The sequence below is a fragment of the Lepus europaeus genome, chromosome 21, assembly GCF_033115175.1.
Source record: "Lepus europaeus isolate LE1 chromosome 21, mLepTim1.pri, whole genome shotgun sequence".
In the NCBI taxonomy this organism is placed as follows: domain Eukaryota; kingdom Metazoa; phylum Chordata; class Mammalia; order Lagomorpha; family Leporidae; genus Lepus; species Lepus europaeus.
The window spans coordinates 22,653,702-22,669,911 of record NC_084847.1 but is presented as its reverse complement, the minus strand read 5'-3'; the positions used below and the strand labels follow the sequence as shown (position 1 = coordinate 22,669,911).

The window sequence follows — 16,210 nt, the reverse complement described above, 5'->3', positions numbered from 1 at the left end:
AAATGGTTAATTAAGACAAGCAAAACCAGAGCCTGTAAATAACTGAACTGTTCTTTCTTGTCATGCTCAGTCGAAAGGCTACTATGCTGTGTTTTAAGTTGGTGATGGATATTTATTTTAGATTGTTTCCTTTAATCAAGAAAAATGGTTATATGTTTTCATGTGTATGTGAAATTGAATAGCATCAGAGCAATACAATGAATACGAGATAAGCTGTTTTTCATATTTGGGATTTTACTGTTTTTTTGAGAATCACTACAGAGACATTTCAATTTGCACACTGTTCTTAACAAACCAAAAATTTAAAAAGTGAGGGCTTCCAAATGGTAGAGTTAGAAATGTGCCAGGGGATTCCAATTCAGTCCCATCAAGGTGGCATGTACCAATGCCATCTAACTAGTCCAAGTGATAATTTCAGTTCACAACTGATCACACTGATAGGTCTAAGATTCGAATGGATCACACAAACAAGACTAGTGTCTGCTAATACTAACTGTTAGAATTAAAAAGGGAGAGAACGATCCAACATGGGAAGCGGGAGACACAGCAGACTCGTAGAATGGCAGATGTCCTAAACAGCACTCTGGCCTCAGAATCAGCCCTTAAGGCATTTGGATCTGGCTGAAGAGCCCATGAGAGTATTTTAGACATGGAAAGCCAAGACATTCTGGCAAAAAAAAAAATCTCTGCGAGTGAGATCCCCAGTGGGAAAGAATGGGCCATCAAAGAAGGAGGTACCTTTCTCTGAAGGGAGGAGAGAACTGCCACTTTGACTATGACCTTATCTAAGAAAGATCAGAGTTGGCGAACTCAAAAGGCTTCCATAGACTTGGCAACTCATGGCAAGAGCCTAGGGTGATTACTGAAGCCATAAACAAGGGTGTCAAATTGTTAAGTCAACAATAGGAGTCACTGTGCACTTCCTCCTCATGTAGGATCTCTGTCCTTAATGTGTTGTCCAATGTGAATTAATGCTATAATTAGTACTCAAACAGTATTTTAGACTTTGTGTTTCTGTGTGGCTGCAACCTGTTGAAAGCTTTACTTAATATATATTAAATTGATCTTCTGTATATAAAGATAATTGAAAATCTTGATGCAAATGGAATGGGAGAGGGAGCGGGAGAGGGGAGGGTTGCAGGTGGGAGGGAAGCTATGGAGGTGAAAATCCATTGTAATCCATAAGTTGTACTTTGGAAATTTATATTTATTAAATAAAAGTTTAAAATAAATAAATAAATAGGTAATGAAAATGCAAAAAAATAAAATAAAAAGTGAGGGATTGTCATTCTTTTTAAATCTTTTATTTTTTAAATAGTGTATTTTTTACTTTACCTCATGAGAGCTTTATAGTTCACTCAATAAAGAGTTCCCCTAGTAATGAAGAATATAGGCAAGGGCAATAAAAATAATCAAACAATAAATGTCCTGTCTTTATGATCAGTTATAAACTGAAACTGATCATTTTGACTAGTAAGATGGCATTAAGTATCATAGGGATCACATCAATAAGACCAAGTGTCTGCTGATAATAATAGATAGACTTAAAAAAGGAGAGAATGATCCAACATGGGAAGCAGGCCACGTAGCAGACTCATAGAATGACAAATACCCTAAGCAGCACTCTGGCCTCAGAATCAGCCCTTAAGGCATTCGGATCTGGCTAAAAAGCCCATGAGAGCATTTCAAGCATTGAAAGCCAAGACACTATTGCAAAAAATCACCCACATGAAAGATGTCTGAGAGTGAGATCCCAGGGAAAAGAAAGGGCCGCCAAAGAGGTCAGTACCTTTCTCTGAAGGGAGGAGAGAACTTCTTCTTTGATTATGGCCTTGTCTAAATAATGTTGGTATTTGTGGACTCAAGGAGCTTCCATAGCCTTGGCAGCTCAAGACCAAGAGCCTAGGGTGATCACTAATGTCAAATATAAGAATGTCAGTTGTTAAATCAACAACAGGTGTCACCGTGCCCTTGCTTCCCATGTAGGACCTCTGTCCTTAATGTGTTGTGCTATGAGAATTAACGGTAAAACTAGTCTTCAAACAGTACTTTAAACTTTGTGTTTCAGTGTGGGTGTAGTCTGTTGAAATCTTTACTTAGTATAGAATTGATCTTCTGTATATAAAGGTAATTAAAAATGAATCTCAATGAAGAATGGGATGGAAGACGGAGTAGGAGTTGGGATGGTTTGTGGGTGGGAGGGCGGTATGGGGGGAAGAACTGCTATAATCCAAAAGTTGTACTTACAAGATTTTGTCTATGAAATCAAAGGTTTCTATAAAAATGTCTACCACACTCATACACAGTAAATTTTAAAACAATCATTCTTAAGAATTTGTTTGAAAAAGATATAAAACAAAGTTTCACAAAACTGTATTTGCAGCAATACTGGTACACACAGGCATTAGTTTCTTTTCTGATTTTCTTTTGTTGTTGTCTGATTTTTTTTAAAAGAAAATTTTAGCTCCCATGTATAAAGGGGAACATCTAGTATTTGTCTTTCCATGTCAGGATAGTTTCAATGAGCATGACGTCTTCCAGTTGCAATGATTTTGATACTAATAACAGAATTTCATTTTTTTAGTACTGTAATATTCAATTCTACGTATATGCATCCAATTTTGCCAGCACCACTTACTGAATAGATTATACTTTTTCTCCACTGTATAGTCTGGGCACTTTCATGAAAAATCAATTGGCTCTACCTGTTTGTATTAATTAATTAATTAATTAATTTCCACTGTCATGCTGCTTTGATTGCTATAGCTTTGTAGTAAGCTTTGAAGTCAGGTATTCTTATGCCTCCAAGTTGATTTTTTTTTATTTTGCACAGGATCATTTTAGCTATTTTTGATATTTTGTGATTTTTTAAGGGAATTTAGGATTATTTTCTCATTCTGTAAAAAATGCCATTGGTGTTTGATAGGAATTTTATTTATTTTGTAGGTTGCTTTAAGTAATATAGGTATTTTAATTATACTAATTTTTCCAATCCATGAGCAAGTGATATTTTTCCATTTTGGGAGTCATTGATGATTTATTTCTTCAGCATTTTAGAATTTTTATTGTAGATATCTTTCACTTAATTGGTTGCATTTATTCCTAAATGTTTTATTTTTGTCCCTATTGCATATGGGATTAATTTTTAGATTTCATTTTTGGCAGGTTGGTTATTAGAATATAAAAAAGCTACTGTTTCTGTATGTTGATTTGTAAACTGTAACGTCACTGAATTGGTTTTTCATCTTGACCCATTTTTTGGTGGAGTGTTTAGATTTTTCCGTGCACAGCATCATGTATTCTACAATGTTGTTGAATTCAGTTATTGTTAATAGTTGTGTAGAGGAATATGTAATGTCATAAATATAAGAGCATGTCAAAAAGGCTTAAAGGTTACCTGTGGAAAATTTCTCTGTCGTTTGCCATGTGGGAATTAGAGTAGTACCTGGTAGACTTGTGCACTACCATTGCTAATGGGTGCATGCACCCAGACAGCTTCCAGTGGGCTGCCTCTATGGTCCTCCAGGGCTCATGGTCTGTTAACAGGATCTGGCTGGCCTTCAGTTGTCACCTAACATCCACCTGTGACACTATGTTGAGGACATTGTTTCAACTGATAATCAAGAGGAGGAGGATAAATGGGCCTCGAACATCAGCAACTGACTTCTTGACTGAGTGGGTGTGGACTTTAGTTCCATAGGAGATGAGAGCTTGCAACCTCAATATTTTGGTTTATCACTGCTTTCCGTGTCCCTCCACAGACTCCCAGTGAGACAGTGAGGCTTCTTAAGGGAAGGCCTATACTCAAGGTTGTGTGCAGAGTGTTGCTGGCAGCAGCATATAAGTATCATGGTCTCATGGGGTCATTTCAGACATTTGTACCTCTACCTGGGTAATGCAGAATCTTGTGTGCTGTGGGATGGTGAGTCTAGATGCACCAGATAACTGCTGGCTGCCCTTCACATGCTGCCAAGTACCACCCAGGACGTGGTTAAGAAAGTTGATGCCTCATCTGCAACTGGCTCAGATGGTGAAGTGCCGTATCTCAGACACCAACGAAGTCCACACAGATGTACACATCTTGCTGTGGATGGAGACACAAAGCCTGTTCAAAGACTGGGCAGGGACACATTGAGAAGGGCAACCTTGCTGTGTTCCTGACAGGAAGTAGTCTATAAATCACTGGGCAACAGAGTTGGCAGCTGGCAGCTCTCACTGAACTACATCAAGATCCTGTCCAACTTGTCTGGAAAGCACAAACAGATGGTGCCATGTTGGCACAGAGAGTGAACATAAACTGTCCCTTTTTCTACTGCAGTGGGTGTCCAGAGCATGTGAAACACCACACTACAGCAGGAGCCTCTTTGTTTCAATGGACAGTGTACAGTTAAAAATAAAAAAGAGCTACTGAGGCTGTTAGGGATTCTTCAGTGAGTATGTGCAGCCACCAACCCCGAATGGCAAAGCTGCCCCTAGGACAGTCCCAAACAAGCTGCGTTGGACCCAGTGGAATTATTTATTCACTTACTTAAGCATTATTCATTATGTTTCATTGAAAGACAAGAAAACAGATTTCCCATTTGCTGGATCACTCCACTTGAGTGGCAACGGAGCAAGTCTGAGCCATTCTCTGTTTCACAGGGTATGCATGAGCAGGAACCTGGATTTGAATGCGCGACAGATATTGATCCTAGATACTCTGTGATAGGATGCTGCCACCAAAAATGATGTCTTTAATTTCTGTGCCAGTACAGTGTATTCAAGCCTTTAATTTCTGATTAATATAATGGTAGTGTGAGATAGAGAAATATATTTCCATCTGTTGGCCTCACCCCCAAAGCCTGCAAACATTATGGAAGGGCTAGGCCAAAGTCAGAAGCCAAGAACTCCATCCAGCTCTCTCACATTGGTGGAAGAGACCTAAGTAACTGACCCAATGCCTGCTCTCTATCAGAGTGTACATTAGCAGGAAACCTGACAGCAGGAAGATTATACTGAAATCCACGTGCTCAGATATGGAGCGTGGGTAAACCAAATGGCATCTTAACAGCTCTGTCACAGTTCCTTGTCCATTGTTATATTTTAATGATTTTTTTGTTTGGAAAAAAATATTATTGAGGGAGAGACATAGAGATATCATCCAACCCACTACCTCACTCTCCAAATGGCTGCAACAGCTACAGATTAGCCAAGGTGAAGCCAGGAGCAGGAACTCCATCTTCTTCTCCTACATGGGTTGCAGAGTCCTGAGATCTTCCAACATCACCCACTGTCTATCCATGGACCATAGGAGGAATCTAGACTGTAAATACAGTAGCTGGGGCATGACCCAGCCCTACAAAATGAAATGGAAGCATTGTTATCTGAAGCCTTACCTGCTGTGCCATAGCAGAGAGCTGGATGGGAAGTGGGGCAGGCGGATCTTGAACCGGTGCCCATATGGGAGGTTGGCGCTCAGGCCAGGGCGTTAATCGCTGCACCATAGCACCAGCCCCACCATTTACTTTTTAATTTAAAGGCCAATGATGCACCTTTATGAGACTTCGAGTGGGCTGCTTCTATGGTCCTCCAGGGCTCATGGTCTGTTAACAGGATCTGGCTGGCCTTCAGTTGTCACCTAGCATCCACCTGTGACACTATGTTGAGGACATTGTTTCAACTGATAATCAAGAGGAGGAGGAAAAATGGGCCTCAAACATCAGCAACTGAGTTCTTGACCGAGTGGGTGTGGACTTTAGTTCCATACGAGATGAGAGCTTGCAACCTCAAATTTTTGGTCTACATTTTGAAAAAGGAATTCAGAAAAATCCCCAACAAATCCACATATATCTCCTTTTCCTCAGTGATTTGGTTTCAACCAAGGAAGTCCAGCACATTTTCACCTTCTGATAACACCAATTTCCTCACCTTTAGTGAACGCTAAGACCCACCTATCTCACCAGTCACCCACAAGGATGCACCTTGTTCAGGCATACTTCCAAAGAAAAAGCTGATGGCTACTCTATGGATAGTTTTTGGTTCTGAGGGTCACATGGGTAAAGGACTTTAAATTAGCTTTGAGCTTTTAGTGACACTACTGTTTGATTCACAGAGAGTTTGGACTACCTCCCTCGGCATCATGAGCTGGGTCCTGGCCTCCAGCCACTGAGAATCTCTTGTTAAATGGAAGTGGTATTTTCAGAGCCAAGACAAACCCACACCCTGAGGAGTCTGTGTCCTTAATGAGGATGTCAGCCTCTGACAGTTTGTCTATTTGGAGAGCCACCATCAGTCATCTCACATCAGATACCTCCTTCCAGATACAGGGGTAGTGTCATGTGTTTCAGGGGGCAGAACTTGTGATCATCCTACTTGTTGAGCAGTCCACCCTCACTCAAGGCCTTCTTGAAATTCACATGTCTACCAATTCTTGGGACATCACCAATTGCTAATGGACTTTGTGTGGCCTTAAACTGGACCATCCATACCCTTATGTTGGAGTACCTCCTTTGGTGGGTCACTGTTGATATCTGTGCTACCGGCCTAACCTCACGGACCAACTGAGCTATGTTGATTGCCAAAATTCTACTGCCTTTTAATGTAGCAAAACTGCACTATACATTATCTGCATCCTTGCTTTCATAGTGGAGCCTCCCAGGCTTGTATGATTTGAGACATCATAGGCCTATCAACTTGGATTTGAGCTTGTAGCTTTCCTGTTGTATCCAAGTCAATTGTGGAAGTCTTCCAGGAATGCCCGCTGTACGGGCAAAACTGTCATTCCTCCTTCTCACATTGTTGCATTTGTAGTGGTGATTATTCGCATGCTACCTGGCAAGTGGATTTCATTGACCTGTTGTAGCAAATGGCAGGTGCTTACTGTTCTGTAAGCCTACACCAGACTTCTGTTGCTTCTTTATTAATGGCTGAAATTGTCACCAGATTCTAAGTACTTCATCCCTGGTGCATTAAACATGGGACCAGAAGTATCTGAAATACTTAGTTCCTGTCCATTTGGTGTTTACACAGTCATGGAGTTTCTAGTTCATGTGAAGGGTTTTTTTTTGAAAATTTTGAAATTAATAATAATTGTACATACTCAAAGGCTACTGTGTGACATTTTGGTACCTGTCTGCAATGTGTCCTGATTAAAAATGGGATGATCAACATTTCCCTTTATTTGTCAGTACTTAGGATTGAAGTCTTGGAGTTTCTTCTGTATGTTCATTCAGTACACACTAAGTTATTGTGAGCTATCCTCTCCATTACTCTGTGTAACATTAGAAAGTTACTCCTTGATCTAACGCTGATTTGGTACCCATCATCCAAACTCCTTGCATTTTCCCTCCAACCTCTTACAGCCTTTATTAATTATTATGTATTCATATAGGTGTATTTTAAAGATTTATTTATTTTTATTTGAAAAGCTGAGCTACAGAGAGAGGGAGAGACAGAGAGATGTTTTCCTTCTGCTCATTCATTACCCAAATGGCTGCAACAGCTGCATCAGAGTAAATTCAAAGCCAGGAGCCAGGAGCTTTTTCTGGGTCTCCCAAAGTGGATGTAGGGGCCCAAGCACTAGGGCCATCTCCCATTGCTTTCTCAACCCATAACCAGTGCTCTGGTTCAGAAGAGGAGCAGCAAGGATATGAACTGATGGGTGCCCACATGGGATTCTGGTACCACAGGCAGAACCTTAACCTACCATGCCACAGCACTGGCCCCCGATTGTTTTAGCTTGTGTTTGTGAGGGAGTGGGTACAGTATTTGCCTTTCTGTGTCTGGATTGTTTTCATTTACTTCCAGTTCCATACATCTAGGTTCAAGTGACAGGGTGTCATTCTTTTCAAATGGCTGGATAATATTTTGTTTCATACATATACAACGAACTCTTGACCCCTTCGTCTGATGAACTCTCAACTCATTTTGTTTGCCGAGATACTATTCCCTTTTAGTGAGGCAAAAATGCAGTCTACTTTTTCTGCATTCCTGCCCTCATAGTGGAGACTGTGGTACCAAAATGAGTTTGAACTCCTGGGCATATCTGATTTGGGGACATTTTCCTATTGTGGTACCAGAATGAGTTTCTCGTCCCAGGCATATCTGATTTGGGGACATCTTATGGCTGTCATTTTGGATTTCTGATTGTGGTTTTCCTATTCCATCCAACTCAGTTGGAAAGTCCCCCAGGAATGTCTGCTTTGCAGACAAAACTTACATCATTCCTTTTTCTCCCATGGTGGCATTTGGAGAGGTGATTACTCTCACGTGCCACCTGGCAGGTGGATTTTATTGGTCTGCTGTTGCAAGAGGCAAGTGATTATTATCGTTGATAACCACACCAGACTTCTCCCTGCTCTTTCCTTCATGGCTGAAAATGTGCTTCAAATATGGGACTATAGATACGTGAACTATTTAGTTCCTTTCTGTGGGACATGTACCCAGTGGTGTTGCTGGTTGATGGTATGGTTCTGTTTTCTGAAAATTTTGACATTAACAATAATTTCACCTACCTAAGGGCTACAGTATTATGTCTTGGTGCATGTCTGCAATGTGTCCTGATGAAAAATGAGATAATCAACATTTCCCTTCCTTTGTCAATATTTTATGATGGAAGACTTGGAATTTCTTCTGTATGTTCATATAATACATTCTAGGTTATTGTGAGCTAGTCTCCTCACTGTGCTGTGTAACAATAGGAATTTATTCCTTTGATCTAACTCTGATTTTGTGCCCCTCATCAAAACTCCCTTCATCTACCCGAGTGCCTGCCATCCTGTATTAATCATTATGCATTCATGTTTTTAGCTTGCTTATGTGAAGGTTTGCATGTGTTGTCTTTCTGTAGCTGGCTTTTTTCACTTAACATGATATCCTCCAGTTGCATACATTTTGCTGCAAAGGACAGGATTTCATTTTTAAATGGCTGAATAGTGTTCCATTTAGTATATACACAACAAATTCTTATGTCTTCATCTGCTGATGGATCTGTTGGTTGATTCCATATCTTGGCCATTGTTAACAGTGCTGAAGTAATCATGGTGGAGCAGGTATCTCTTAGATACAATGATTTCATGTCTTTTGGACATATACTGAGTATTGAGATTGTTGAGTCATATGGCAGTTCTGTTCTTAGTTTTTAGAAATCTCCACGGTGTTTGCTGCAGTGGTTGTACTCATTTGGATTCCCATGCTCAGTATACGAAAGTTCTCCTTTCTCCATATCCTTGGGAGATTTTTTTTTACTTTTTCTTTATGATAGGCATTTTATCATTATGAGGTAATACTACTCTTTTGGAGTTCTGATTTGCGTTTCGTTTTTTAAAGAGTTTTCTTTTTAACTTTTACTTAATGAATATAAATTTCCAGTGTACAGCTTATGGGTTACAATGGCTTCCCCCCTCATAACTTCCCTCCCACTCGCAACCCTCCCCTCTCCCGCTCCCTTTCCCCTTCCATTCATATCAAGATTCATTTTCAATTCTCTTTATATACAGAAGATCAATTTAGTATATATTAAGTAAAGATTTCAACAGTTTGCACCCACATAGAAACACAAAGTGAAACATACTGTTTGAGCACTAGTTATAGCATTAAATCACAATGTACAGCACATTAAGGACAGAGATCCCACACGAGGAGCAAGTGCACAGTGGCTCCTGTTGTTGACCCAACAAATTGACACTCTAGTTTATGGCGCCAGTAACCACCCTAGGCTCTCGTCATGAGTTGCCAAGGCTGTGGAAGCCTTCCAAATTTGCCGACTCTGATCATATTTAGACAAGGTCATAAAAGACAGAGTGAGGATAGTAACCAATGATCCTAAGAGTGTCATTGACCAGGTCTGAACAATAAAACAGCATTAAGTGGGGAAGAGGACCATCAGTACACACAGGTTGGGAGTAGAGCCATTGGTGGTAGAGTAGAGGTTATGATTACAAAGGAATGAGGCCCAAGTGCGCTAGACAGGGACTAGAACAAAGGACAGAATCATTATTAGAGGAGCTAAGAAAGGTGCTAAGCTACAATTAAGTTTTCTGATTGAGAGGCAAATAGAACCTGACAGAAGGGGCCTGGTAATAATCTGGTGGACTTTAGGCCTTGTAAGTTAAGAGGCCCAGACCTATCTATCTCTTCACATGGGGTACATCCTAAGGGAGGTGTGAACCTCCTGGAGGAAGGCACCCTGTTGACTTTCATTACTTAGCTGGCCTGGGAGGAGAGCTGGCCAGGTAAAGGCAGGTGGCATCTCTAACAAGCAATTTACAGTTCTGCCTGCAATGTTGCTGACCCTACTTGACCATCCCCTCAGCTGCAGTGGTCACTTTGGAAGTTGGGCTGAGTGTGGGACTTTTCAGCTTAGAGCCAGTAAGATCTGTGGCTCTGACTTGGGCATCCTTCGACTCCAGGGCAGGTCCATTTCCAGTGATCCAACTCTTGGCAGAGCTGCCAGGGCTCTTCACAAGCTGACTTCTGCTGAAGCCCAGGCTTACCACACTGAAAGCCACTGCAGTGGACTGGCCTGTTGGGTCTCCTTGAGGGCAGATCACTGTACAGATCAGCCATTAATAGGCCTGCCACCCATTGCTTCTGATGCCTAGCTTTCTTTTCCTCCTGGTTTGTGTTAAAGCAGACCAGAGGATGCAAGTCAAGGGAGTGCCCGTATCCCATTTCTAATCTTCGGTGGCCTGAACTACAAGTCTGTAGTCACAGGCATGTTCCGTAGTAGTTTTTCTAAGGTAGGCAATGCCCATGAGGAAAATTATATTCTCACTTTAAAACTTTCTTTCCCTTTGGTCTGAAAGGGAGGTTTTTTCTACTTATCTTTGCTTCGCTGATGGCGAAGTAAATCTAGCTATGAGATTATAATTTAAGCTCTTATTTTGGCTATGCTATTACAGAAAAATGTTAGCCATCTCTTTTATAAGGTCTAAAGATTAAATTGTGCGTCCTACAGATTCCTTCATAGTAGAATTAGTTTCCTGCCTTGAAGAGAATAGAGAAATGAAAGAACAAGTTGGGCTTAGAAGAGAGAAATGAGGGAGCAAGTCCTAGATCGCTTGCTGACAATAGCAATTCACATGAATACTTAGCAAACAGTTTCAATCATTAGATAACAACTTAAGAAAACATTTACCAGATTGGCTGGCGCCGCGGCTCACAGGGGTAATCCTCTGCCTTGCAGTGCCGACACACCGGGTTCTAGTCCCAGTCGAGGTGCCGGATTCTGTCCCGGTTGCCCCTCTTCCAGGCCAGCTCTCTGCTGTGGCCAGGGAATGCAGTGGAGGATGGCCCAAGTGCTTGGGCCCTGCACCCCATGGGAGACCAGAAGAAGCACCTGGCTCCTGCCATCGGATCAGCGCGGTGCGCCGGCCGCAGTGGCCATTGGAGGGTGAACCAACGGCAAACAAAGACCTTTCTATCTGTCTCTCTCTCTCACTATCCAATCTGCCTGTCAAAAAAAAAATTAAAATGTAACACCACCTCACATCTTGACAGTACTTCTAACATAATCCAAATAGCCTAATTAGTTGGTGTCTCTGTGTCTTTGACAGTTTCCAGGGGCCCATCTGGAAATTGTCAAAGTCTAGATTTTTGAAATTTTGATTTTTTGAATGCCTGTCAAGGATGCCAAGAAGGCTCAAAATCCAAAATATCTCGTTTACATAGGATCCCTTAACATCGTGACATAATATAGACCAAATTTGATGAGTTACAAGGTTATTATTCAAATGTTTTAGAATAAGCATATATTTAATAACCCATAGCTCTTAATAAAAAACTCATCTGTTTTGAAACAATTAGAATTTAACAGAGACATTAAGAGAACATAATAGACTAGTTTAACTGCTTTATCAGAGGTTCAGATTCTATGTCTTAGGAAAATAATAGCTTTTGTGTCCAAAATTTCTTTCTTTCATAACATTCTGTGATTTCCACATACCCTCTTCAACTTACTTGAAATGTTACATCATTTCTATTCCAGTCTAGAGTAAACTAGGCATCAGGATGAAGTAATTCTTTTTTATTTTTTGGATTTTGAACCGCTTTTATTGTTATTCTAAAGAAAATTTTCTACAAAATTCACAGACATAAGGATAAAGCTGATAAAATTATGAGGAAAAAGAATTATTAATGGTGACTCAATATTCTGAGTCACAAAAGGTACAAAATTGCATAACTTTAACAGGTATTTGTAATATGCTGATTCCCACTGTCCCAGCACCATTTATCTGTTGCTCTCCATTGGATTTATCTGTTGCTTTCTCATTGGATTATCATGTTACCGTAGCTACTGTAGGTGACTAGCTAGTGTTCCTAGTGTCCCAGTACACTAGGTACAAGAGATATCCTGACAATGAAAGGCGTCAGATCCTCCCGCACTGAGAAGGAGGTGTTCCGTGGATATGAGATCCTCGGGATCATTGGCAAGGGCAGCTTTGGCCAGGTGAAGCTGGCCCTCCATCTGGAGAGCAGAACCAAGGGGGCTGTGGAGATCATTGCCAGACATGACGGGGATTCTTCCAAGTTCCTGCAAGCTTGGGTAGAAGCATAAATTATGCATTCTCTGCATCACCCTGACATTATAAAGCTGATACAGGTAGACTACACAGCAGATAGAGCCTGTCTTTTCATTGGGTATTTTAGCAGGGTGGGGGTGGACCTTGAAAAGTATGCCGAGGTGTGCAGCCACCTTCATGAAGGAAAAGCATGTTGGTACTTCATTCAGACATTAGCAGCAGTGCAGTACTGCCGCACGCAACACATTGTTCACAGAGACTTAAAATTGGAAAATCTCCTTCTGGGCTGATCCGTTAAGCTAATTGACTTGGGCTTTAGCCAAAAACTGACTGAAGGCCAACAACTAAAGTCATTGTGTGGGACACTTGAATATTATGCCCCAGAAGTATTCCTAGATAAGGAGTTTGATGGGTATAAAGCTGACATGTGGAGCCTGGGCTTGGTCCTGTGCACCATAGCAACAGGTGGCTGCCCTTTGAAGGGGAGAGCTTTGGGCACCTGAAGCTGGCTCGTAACCTAATCCCCTCCTATGTAAGTGAGGAACTGGAGAGATGCCGGATTGGTTAATGACTTTTGACCCTGCTGAGAGGCCCACACAGTGGCAGATGCTATGGGGCACAAGTGGCTCAGCATGGAGCAGAAAAAGGACCCAAAGCAAGTGACATCACACTTTGCAGTCTCTGAGTTCTCCCGAGAACCAGGAAATCGATGAAGCTATGGAGAACCTGGTGTCTCTGGAGGGCCTAAAGAACAGGACTGCCCCATTCCCCTCCCCCACAATGCTGGGGAAAATACCAGCCAAAGGCTTACAGCAGAGATGTAGAAAATCAAACTGACATGGGGATCCTGAAAGTCAGAAATACCTGCCAGGCCCTGTCTTCCAGCTGGGCTGTGAGGAGGAGGATGGCTGCTTGTCCCCTGCTCTGAGCTGTGGGAAATCCCAGCCAAAGACTTACAGCACACAAGGAGAAAACGAAATTTACATGGGGTTCCTAGGTCCTTCCAAAATTGCTGGAGGTCAGCAGTACCTGCCAGTCCTTGTCTTCCAGCTGGGCCGTGAGGAGGAGGATGGCTGCTGGTCCCCTGTGCTGGGCTGTGGGAAATCCCAAGAGAGCTTCAGTGGAGCAGCAAGAACTGAGTTCACTCAAGGGGAGCTTCTAGGATCTGCTCAGTACGCTGAGGCTCAAAACTACCTGTGGAGCTGGGCTTCCAGCTGATCCATAAAGCAGTCTCCCTGACGCCCAGTCTTCAGGCCAGTGCTGTGTCCCCAGTGCTGCCTGATGGTGACCAGTCATCAGGGCTAAATGCCTGCCCTGGAGCCCACAGGATGGACAGTTCCCCACCTGGTCTGATGAGGAGCCACACTTCCTGGCCAGTCCTCAGGTACAAGAGCCCCGTTACCTCTGTGTCCAGTCTCAACACCAGCAGCAGTGAAGCCCGCAGTTCAGATAGTCCTCAACCTGCATGAGGAGGAGGACCTACACTCCCAGGCCTCAGGCACAACAGCCCCGTGTCCTCCATACCCACTCTCAGCACCAGCAGCAGTGAGGCTGACAGGACAGATGGTCCCCAACCTGCTGTGAGGAGGAAGACCTACATTCCCTGGCCAGTCCTCAGGTACAACAGCCCTGTGTCCTCCAAGCTGGAAATATTGCTGACTTAAAAGGCAGATTTGAAACTGAGGACTGTTGGTGAACAACAATTGTTTGTGCTGCCACCCAGGATACTGATTGAACCTTCTGCTTGTCGACAGCAGGACACGAAGGCTCAGTATCTGTAGAAGCAGTGTCCCCATCTCTTATTGGGGCACTTCTTCATCTGAGGATGTCAGAAGAGAACCTCAAAAAGCTGACAAAGAGCCGGCGCCGTGGCTTATTAGGCTAATCCTCCGCCTTGCGGCGCCGGCACACTGGGTTCTAGTCCCGGTCGGGGCACCGGATTCTGTCCCGGTTGCCCCTCTTCCAGGCCAGCTCTCTGCTGTGGCCAGGGAGTGCAGTGGAGGATGGCCCAAGTGCTTGGGCCCTGCACCCCATGGGAGACCAGAAGAAGCACCTGGCTCCTGCCATCGGATCAGCGCGGTGCGCCGGCCGCAGCGGCCATTGGAGGGTGAACCAACGGCAAAAAAAGGAAGACCTTTCTCTCTGTCTCTCTCTCACTGTCCACACTCTGCCTGTCCAAAAAAAAAAAAAAGCTGATGAAGGAAATGCGGGTGCAGAGGGCCTGAATTTGCTAACTACAAGTCAGAAAATGACTCCTGAATCAGAGGTTTTAGAAAATAAAGTTTCCTCAGAACAGTTAAAAGCCTCTCATCAGAATTGTGAATATCATTTTCAAGAGACTTCAGAAAGGTATAACTAAGATACTTATGTAATGAGTTTTCTGCTTGTTCATATTCAGAACTGGCTTTGTGAATAATGACAGTGGACGATGGCTCTCAAAAAAAAAAAAAAAAAAAAAGACTCAGCTCTGGCCTAATGCTGACCAGGGTGAGCACTGTGATGGCAGCTGGGGACAAGTTCTCAAACAGGTAAACACCTGTAAGAATCTGAAAATGACCCCACTCCTGGGACAAAATGAGGACAGAAGATTCGTTGCAGGATCCACAGCCTCCCCAGGGCCAGGCAGCGGCTCACTCCTTCTCTTCCCCAGGCCCCTCCATGGTGACTCTGCAACCAAGGAGGGGGGTGCTGGTGAGAGGCCATGGACACTCGGGGACTGGTGGAGCCAGGGCAGCCCTCTGGTGTTCTGTGTGCTGAGGAAGCGCATGACCCTGCAGCGATGGGGGCAGCACATGAGGCAGAATCCCAGCTCGTCGATCTGCAGCCTCCAGTTCTGTAACTGCTCACACTCCGCAATGATGTGTGCTGCCTGCTGGGCCAGCCAGACCTCCAGGGCTCACAGCTCCTTGAAGCTGAAAGGCAAAAATCCCGTCACAACACAGCCCCAAAGAACCACAGGGAACTGCTCCCCACAGTTCCTGTCCAACAGATCAGAGGGATCAGCCCCACAGGCAGTGCCTGATGCCAAGGTCCCTGAATGGTGAACAGTGCAGAGGATAGGGACAATGAATAGCCCACCCCACTTCCCTAGGAAGGTCACTCTTCATCCTCCTTGGCCATCCAGCTGTCCTCCCATAACCATCACTGCACCTGTGCAGAAGGCTCCCTGGGAACCCACCAGGCATGTGGTTACCCCATACCTGAATTCAGTGCTCACCATATTGCCTGCCCAGACATCCGTGTCCTGACACAGGTTCACACCCAGGGCACACAGGCACCCACGCTCCAGGTTCACTCTGAGGAAGCAACGGCATGACTATATCCATGATCAGCACACAATTGGGCACCACTGAAGACTCAGCCAGCATCACCCTCAGCAGCAGCCCAGAGAGGCCTGGGCCACCCACCTGGAAGCAAATGTCCCCAAGTCAGCAGGACACGCAGAGCTGGATCCACCCAGCTCTGCCAAACATGCTTCCTGTCTAGAAAATGATCCCCAGGTCAGGCAGTTACTGGACACAGTGGTCCTCTAACTGCCACAGAACACGGAAAGAGGGGGTTCTGGGTAATGGAAGCAATGTGGAGTTCTAGCAGCCCTGTCCCAGTGGTGCCCTCCCAGGTCAGGAGGGCCGAGTGTCAGCCTCCTCAACCTCAGAATAAACAAAATCCCCTACAGGGGGCTGCTGTGGTCTTTCCAAGGCTCAGAAAGA

At 43.6% G+C, this 16,210-nt stretch overlaps 1 long non-coding RNA gene across 1 annotated transcript in view; it reads left to right on the top strand.

The window, feature by feature from the left end:
* Positions 1 to 16,210, top strand: part of LOC133751107 (uncharacterized) — an 82,318-nt gene that overhangs the window by 43,785 nt on the left and 22,323 nt on the right. The window lies entirely within an intron of this gene.